The sequence below is a fragment of the Ochotona princeps genome, chromosome 5 (genome assembly GCF_030435755.1).
Source record: "Ochotona princeps isolate mOchPri1 chromosome 5, mOchPri1.hap1, whole genome shotgun sequence".
NCBI classification, from domain to species: Eukaryota; Metazoa; Chordata; class Mammalia; order Lagomorpha; family Ochotonidae; genus Ochotona; species Ochotona princeps.
Genome location: NC_080836.1, coordinates 8,567,860 through 8,576,012, shown reverse-complemented (window position 1 = coordinate 8,576,012; position 8,153 = coordinate 8,567,860).

The following is an 8,153-nucleotide window of genomic DNA, read 5'->3' as shown; positions in this document are numbered from 1 at the left end:
TTTCCTTTCTCTTTTGCTAAGAGTTCCCAGAGGTACACAGTGTCCTGGGACTGGGCTGATGTATCTCTCCTATAGGTGGCAGGAACCCAGGGTTTTTTTGTTGTCACTCTATCCCCAGAGGAGACATCAGCAGGGAGCTGGAGCTGGACACAACCTGGGCTGTCTGGCTGCATGACCTGGGACAACAGGCAGGGCTCCCGTGTGGGTGGCAGGAACCCAGTCACTTGAGCCATCACTGCTGCCCCCCAGGTCTGCACTGGCAGGCTGTTGGTGTCAGGAGCCAAGGCTGAGAACTGCCCAGGCACCTGATACAGACTGCGGGGTCCTCACCACTAGACTCAATGCCCATCCCTCCTCCACACTTCAAGATGCTTTGGGACTGGGGCCAGTGTTGTGGCACAGTGAGTTCAGCCACCACTTGTGATTCCAGCATTGCACTTGAGTATGAGTTCGAATCCCAGCTGCTCCACTGGTAATGTGTCTGGGAAAGCAGTGGAAGAGGACCAAAGTGGGTCCCTGCACCCACATGGGAGACCTGGCCAGGTCATCGCTGGCAGTTACAGCCATTTGAGAAGTGAACCAGCAGGTGGAAGATCTCATTCTCTCTTTCTGTTACTCTTGACTTTCAGATTTGGTTTGAGGGGTTTTTCTGTTGAGGACAAGATGGACGAAGGGAGATTGCTCCTTAAAAGCGGAGTATGCCCGAGGCCCAGACCTGAGGAAATGTGTACTCTGAGGAGTGGCTTGTTGCAATGGCATATTGTCACTTCCGTGGGCTCCAGATGGCCCTGGCCACCACTTGGCTGCAGTGTCCCACTGCCTGGGTCCTCTGTTGCCACACTGACTCCTGGCCTGAGAGGCAGCCATACACCCTGCCCGGAGAGGCCAGAGCTTCTCTGCAGGAGACAGCAAGAGCCACCCTGGCCATGTCCTCCTCCTCTGAGCTGGCTGCTGGGGACAAGCTGCCAGTCTGGTTGGCGATTGATGGCACAGCACACCCAGGAAGTGGCAGTGAGTCTCTGCTAGGAGGACCCGGTCTTGAGAGCCATGCCCAAGGCTGCGCCAACACCTGCAGGAGCCCCCTTCCCTGAGCTCCCCGTGGGCCCTGGCTGTTCCACCTGGAGGGCAGCCACCCCAGTGTTCAGTGCCACACACTTCTGGCCCCTTGTCTACAAAACAGGGCCATTTAAAGGAACCCATCCCCCTTACTGCAAATTCCTCCCTCCCTGTGCAAGACTTGCCCTCATGCCGTCACCCCACAAGCCCAACAGGTCTGCCCAGGCCCGTTCTGTGTTTCCGACACTGTGGTTCCGTTGCTTATCCATGGAAGCAAGTGCTTATGAGCCCAGCACTGGCTGAGACTCTCTTCCTGGGTTGGTCTCATCGCGTAGCAGGTTAGCCTGCTACCTGGGACACCCACATCCCTGCTTCCAAGTACCAGTTTGAGTTCTGGCTACTTGCTTACAATCCAGCTTCCTGCTGATGTGCCTGGAAAGCAGCAGATGCCAGCTCAAGGGCCTGTGTCCCTGCCACCCAGGTAGAGTTCCTGGCTTTTGGCCAAGACATTGGCGGTCATTTAGGGAGTGAACCAGCAGGTGAAGGTCTCTATCTAAATCACTCTACATTTCCCATAAATCCATCTTAAAAGATAAGCAACTCTGATCTTTCTGTATCTCCTTCACTTTGTATGTCTGCATTTCCAACTGAAAGATAAGTAAACATTAAAAAAAAAAAATAAAGGATTTGGTCAGCATGGTGGCACCTCTAAGTGCTGTCATCCTCTATGGGTGTCGGTTCTTATGCTGGCTGCTCCACTTCTGATCCAGCTCCCTGCTTATAGCCTGGGAAAGAAGCGGAGGATGCACCAAGTCCTTGGGCCTCTGCACCCACGTGCGATACCCAGAAGAAGTTTCTGGCTCCTGGCTTGAGATCGGTCCAGCTCCAGCCATTGCAGACATTGGAGGAGTGAACCAGCAGATGGAAGATCTCTCTGTCTGCTCTCAGTAAATCTGCCTTTCAAATAAAACTAAACCTTAAAAAAGGCCCCAGGCCTACTGTCTGTCTGCAGCCTTTTCTGAGAATAGATTGCACACAGAGTAAATCATGATGTGACTCACCCATGCAGCCATGACCCCCGTTCATCCCACTTCCTGTCATCGCCTCTCTGTGACAGGAACCCTGTGCCTGAGCCTCGGGGCAGGAAAGGGTCCCCAGAACACAGAGTCCACAGAGCTGTACTGTACCCCATCCTGGCCTTTCCGTCCAGGTGCCTTGTGCAAGTCTGGATCTGTTATTTAATGCCATGTAATGAATTCCCTCTCATCCCTTAAATTTCCAAGTGTTTATTGATAATACATTACGAAGTGTAATGGATTTTTATGTATTATGTTCTGCAGCCATTCTAAACTCACTGATTCCAGGTTTTTCTGTGGATTCCTAGAATAAGCAAATCACTCAAGACTTAAACACTTCCGTCAGCCAGCTTTACCCAATGAGAAAGAATTCAAATACAGCTCATTGGCCAAGATTGAACCAATGGAACAGCATATACAACAAGAACCTGTAAGTTTTAAAGTATTGAAGCCACATAACCTGTGTCCCATGATCGTAGTGAAATTAAACTAGAAGTCATTCAAAACATCTCCAGGAGACCCCTAACACTTGGGAAGCACAGTGGCCATCCTTGTGCATGACTGGGTTAAGGGGAACCCAGTCTGTTTTGTCAAGCAGAGGGTATTTACCCCAGGGAGGGACCAGGGAGCCTGCAGCCTGCCCAGTTTGCAGTTTGTAGCACATGTGCAGTGGGAGATTGACCTGCAATGGACCCTGCTTCATTACACGATCGTTGCAATACAATTAGCATTGTGGTCTGCAGCCCTAAATAAAAGCCCAAGCCATGTCTCGTTGGCCCATTCCTCTCTTGGAATGCACTTTTCATAGACTTTAGTAAATTTTGCTTTCCCATCTCTACTTTAGTTTCACTGAAAGGTAATTCACACATCCATTGGAGAAGAGAACCCAAAGTGGCTGCCATGCATGCTGTCCTATTTAGCATAGGAGTCTGCGCACTGGGTCTCCACCCTAACCTTGTGGGTGGGCATCAGCCTGTCCCCTGGGCAGGCACAGAGCAGTGAGATGCAGGGAGAGCACATGGCTCCCCCATCACCCAACATCCACACTCCAGCCTTCTGACTCAAGCCTGGGCATGGGCCGTGGGTTTCCTTGATTCCCAGGCCTTTGGCCTTGGACTGGAATTGTCCTGCTGGCTGATAGGCCTCCGTAGGCACGTGACCAACCCCATCGTACATCTGGATATCTGGCCTCTTGGTTCTGTTTGTCTGGGGAGCACTGGTACAGAAGTTAGCAAAGGGAAAGGAAAAATTAGGGAATATTTTGGATTGATTGAACTAAATTGTTAATTTTTAAAAAATTATCTGTATCTTTTAAGTTTTGGCCCCTTAAACTCCTGTTGATTGACACCAGACTGCTCCTCCTGAATCTAGTCAAGGACCCAACTTTTGATCCACACAGCAATGTGTATGTTTACCCAAAGCACCCGGGAAGTAGAATTCCCCTGCCTTAATCATGCCAGAGGCACCTTTGTTGTGACACAGTGCATTAAACTGTTGCCTGTGGAAATACCAGCATCCTGTAAGGGCACTGGTTCAAGTCCTGGCTTCTCCACTTTAGATCCAGCTCCCTGCAAATGTACTTGGGAAAGCAGTGGAAGATGAAGCAAGTGCTTGGGTACCTGCACCATGTGGGAGACCTGGAAGAAGCTCCTGGCTCCTGGCTTTAGCCTGGCCCATCCCTGGCCATCGTGCCCATTAGGGGGAGTGAACCAGTGGATGGAAGATCTCTCTCTGCCTCTCTGTAAACTCTGCTTTTCAAATTAATAAATAAATAAGATATATGTTTGTACACACACACAAAAATTCCATGCCAGGGCCAGATGTCAGCCAGCTGGGGTCATCTACAGCTGACAGCCTGGTGATACTTTTCAAAGCAGCCAATCCTGACACGTTTCTCCTGGCCTGCCTTACTGTTTCCAAGGAAACTGTATGCTCTCCTAGGCTGTCTCGCTTGTTCCTGCTTCTATCTACTGACCTCCCAGAAGTGGCCTCTTGTGGGCCCCTGTCTCTGCCTGGTGGGCAATGCCCTCTGTTTCTAAAATCCTGAGAATCACACATGTGTTTCCCTGAGCCTCTCCCATGTGGCCACATGTGACGCGATCACACAGAACACAACCTGTATGTCAACATTTGAGAGATGTGGGCCCTGTGCAGTGGCCTAGCAGCTAAAGTCCTCGCCTTGAATGCGCTGGGATCCCAAATGGACACTGGCTCTAATCTTGGTGGCCCCACTTCCCATCCAGCTCCCTGCTTGTGGCCTGGGAAAGCAGTCCAGGAAGGCCCAAAGCCTTGGGACCCTGCACCTGCATGGGAGACCTGGAGAAAGTTCCTGGCTCCTGGGTTTGGTTTGGCTCAGCACCGGCTGTTGCAGTCACTTGGGGGTGAATCATCGGACAGAAGATCTTCCTCTCTGTCTCTCCTCCTCTCTGTATATCTGACTTTCCATAAAAATAAATAAATCTTAAAAAAAATTTTTGAGAGATGCAACCAGTGTGATATTTAAAGAGAAATGTATAGTCTTAAGCTCTGTTAGATGACGGATCTCAATGACTTCAGTTCTGTAGCTTGACAGAGAACACAAACAGCAAGTGAAGAGAAAAGGTGATCAAAAAGAAGCAAGATAGAAATCCAGTGAGACTAAAAACTGAACTTCTTAATAAATTGATAAACATTTAGCTATGAACAGATAAAAGAGGCAAGATACAAATGGCCCATTTTAGGATTGACAGGAGTGGCATTACTGCAGATTAGCAGATGCTGAAAAGGTAAGTGAACATTATGAATGCCAAACAAGATGCTGATGGAAGGCCTGGAGGTGAAATTCAACAAAAGTGCCAAAGTCCTTGCAGCACTGGGGCCTTTTAAAAAAAATTATTTTGTTTATTTGAAAGGTAGAGTTGTAGACAGAGATTACCCATATACCAACTCACTTCTAGGCCAAAGCCAGAAACCAGGAAGGCCCTCTGGGTGCCCAGGCCCAAGCACTTGGGTTATCCTCCCAAGTGCTTTCCTTGCTACACTAGCAGGGAGCTGGACCAGAAATGGAGCAGCCAGGAATCAAACCAGCATTCACAGGGGATGCCAGCATCATAGCAATGTGGTTAACCTACTGCCCAACACGTTATCTTGATTATTGTAGCTGTGAGGTGAGGTTTGAAATGAACACGCACGAGTCCTTCAACCTTGTTTAGTTCCAGGGCCGTTTTGTCTATTCTGGATCCCATGTAGGTTTTAGAATCAGGTTGTCAATTTCTGAAGAAAGCGCAGCTGGATATCCGCTCGGATTTATGTTGAGTCAGTAGATCAATGTAGTGAGTACTGCTATTGGAATCATACTGCGTCTCCCAATGCATGTAGACGCGATGCCTTTCCAATAATGATGTCAGGGTGGGAAGGATTGAGGTTTAGGGAAAATTGGGTGAATTCATTGCTTCCAAATTTGCTATTTCTTCTTGTTCCTGGGGGAAGGGGAAAGACAAAGGGGGAAACCACTCACAACTTCCCACACATCCCAGTGCCCAGGGATGAGAAACCGCCACCTCATCAACCCAGAGTCTCAATGTGCACATATTCCGAGGGTTCTGTCCAAGTGGTTTGGATAGTTCTGAAATGCTGTGAATTTCGCTGATCTGAGGATGATGTCACTCTTCCAATGTCCGTTGGTTTACCTAGATTTTTTGCTGTCATCGTTTGTTTGGGGTAGTTGTCCAGTTAGTTCTGTTCTTATGCTACAGCACCAAATGTGCTGCCATATTCTCCTTTTACAACAGGGCCTGTGTCTACTGCTCCACCTTTTTCATTAAGTAGGACATGTTCTTCCAAGTCTAAGGACCCAGGCCAGGTGCCCCAAGCATCACCAGATCCTCCACCCCTGGGGCTCATGGACCCGACATCCACCTAGTAGATGGGGCACAGGGCCCAAGACAGGAGACCCAAGCCCCGCTGAATACCCTACTCCTGGGGTTCATGAACCTGGCACCCACCTAGGAGGTGGGCCCTGGGACCTGGGCCAGGAGACCCAAGTCCCGCCAGATCCCCAACCCCCCGGGGTTTACTAAACCAACACCCACCTGGAAAGCAGACCCCAGGATATGGGCCAATCAACCCACACCCCACTGGTTCCCCTGTGCCCAGGGCTCAGGAAGCCATCCCCCACCACACAGGGGAGTCCCATAACCTGAGCCAAACTACCCGAGCCCTGTCAGATATCCATGGGATTCATGTACCCGGTCCCCGCTGGGCCCAGGCTGGCATGACTCGCCTCACTTCAGCATCCGCAGTCTTACTGCACAGCCTGGCACAGTCTAGTCTGCCCCCTGTTCCAGTTCCTGCTGTGGGTGCTACAGCCTATCCCAGCCCAGTCTGATTGCTGTCCTGGTCCTAACGTGAACTGGCTGGTGTTGCGGCCTGATCTGGCTCCTCCTGTCCCCTGCCCTGGTTCTCAGATCTGCCAGTGGGTGTTATGTGCTGGCCCAGACTGGCCTGTCCCCAGACCTGACCCACATGTATGCCTGTGGGTACTGTAACCTGGCATGGTCTGGGCTGTTCCTTGCCTTGCTTCTCGCGCTCACCTGCAGGGACTGCGTCCCAATGAAGGAGTTTCCCAAGCTCCTCCATTGAGTCTCCTCCCAGTGGCAGTTGTTGCACATACCAGTGGCTCATTGGCCCAGGTTGACGTTGTCCACCTGTCCTGACAAGAACAGTGGCCTTGCTCACCTGGCCACACCCATTCTGGTTTTTGCTGTTGGGTGTTGCAGCCCAGTGATACCTGATCTGTGCCCAGACACAGTTTTCACGTAGTTCAGCGGGAGTCAAGACCTAGGCTGGCTTGTTCTACACCCAAACTGGCTCTCATGAGTTACCAGTGGGAACAGGAGTCAAGCCCAATCTGTCCACTGACCCAGTGCACACCCGTGCCAGTGCAGTCTAGCCATGTACAGCCATGCCTGCTGCCCTCAATCCTACTCTTGGCCTCACCAGTGGGAACCCCAACCCAGCTGAGGCGCCCCCTTAGCTCCCCAGCAAGGCCTGACCCCATCTGCAGTTCTTGGGCGAGCCAGCAGCGATTGCGGTTCCACAGGGGTGAGCCCACAGTGCTCCCACAGATTCTGCTCTCAGACCCACTTCTCTCACTCTTGTTCTGCCCTCCAAACTACTTTGGTGTCGGTTCCCTACGTGTATACACATGCCATGGACTTAGCCGTGGAAGTCCCTCAGGTGTAATTCCTAACCTGGGCATGAAAACCGCAGGTCATCTCAGAGTGCCACCTGTGTGATCCCATCATCCCCCTGTACCCTCTAACCGTGAGGGTATGCCCCCGGGCAGCCTGAGGGGCTTCATTCAGCACCTTTGGCACCTGGGCCACCCAGCTATAGACACCCCTGCAGGTCAAAAAAACCTAACCTCCAAGATGGGGTGGTCCAGGAGGCCTGCTGACCTTCCCTCCCCCCAGGGATCCAGTGTGCTCAGCTCTACATATCTGCGCTGGGTTCAAAGAGCCTCCAAGCAGGGGATCTTGAAGGCCCACCCACAGGGCAGCACACAGCCTGCTACAGCACCTGGGCGGGTTAAAAAAAAAATAACCTCCAGGATGGGATGGTCCTGGAGGCCTCCCGAGCTCCCCTCCCCACAGGGATCCAGGTCGTGTACTTCTTTCAACAATGCTTCATAGTTTATTTAGAAATGAAATCTCAGGGCCCGGCACAGTAGCCTAGTGGCTAAAGTCCCTGCCTTGCACGTCTGAGATCCCATACAGGTACCAGTTTGTATCCTAGCTACTCCACTTCCCATCCAGCTCTCTGCTTGTGGCCTGGGAAAGCAGTTGAGGACGGCTCAAAGCCTTGGGACCCTGCACCCACATGGGAGACCCGGAAGAAGCTCCCAGTTTTAGATCGGCTCAGCTCTAGCTGTTGCGGTTACTTGAGGAGTGAATCATCAGATGGAAGATCTTCCTCTCTGTCTCTCCTCCTCTCTGTATATATGCCTTTGCAATAAAAATAAATAAATCCTTTTTTAAAAAA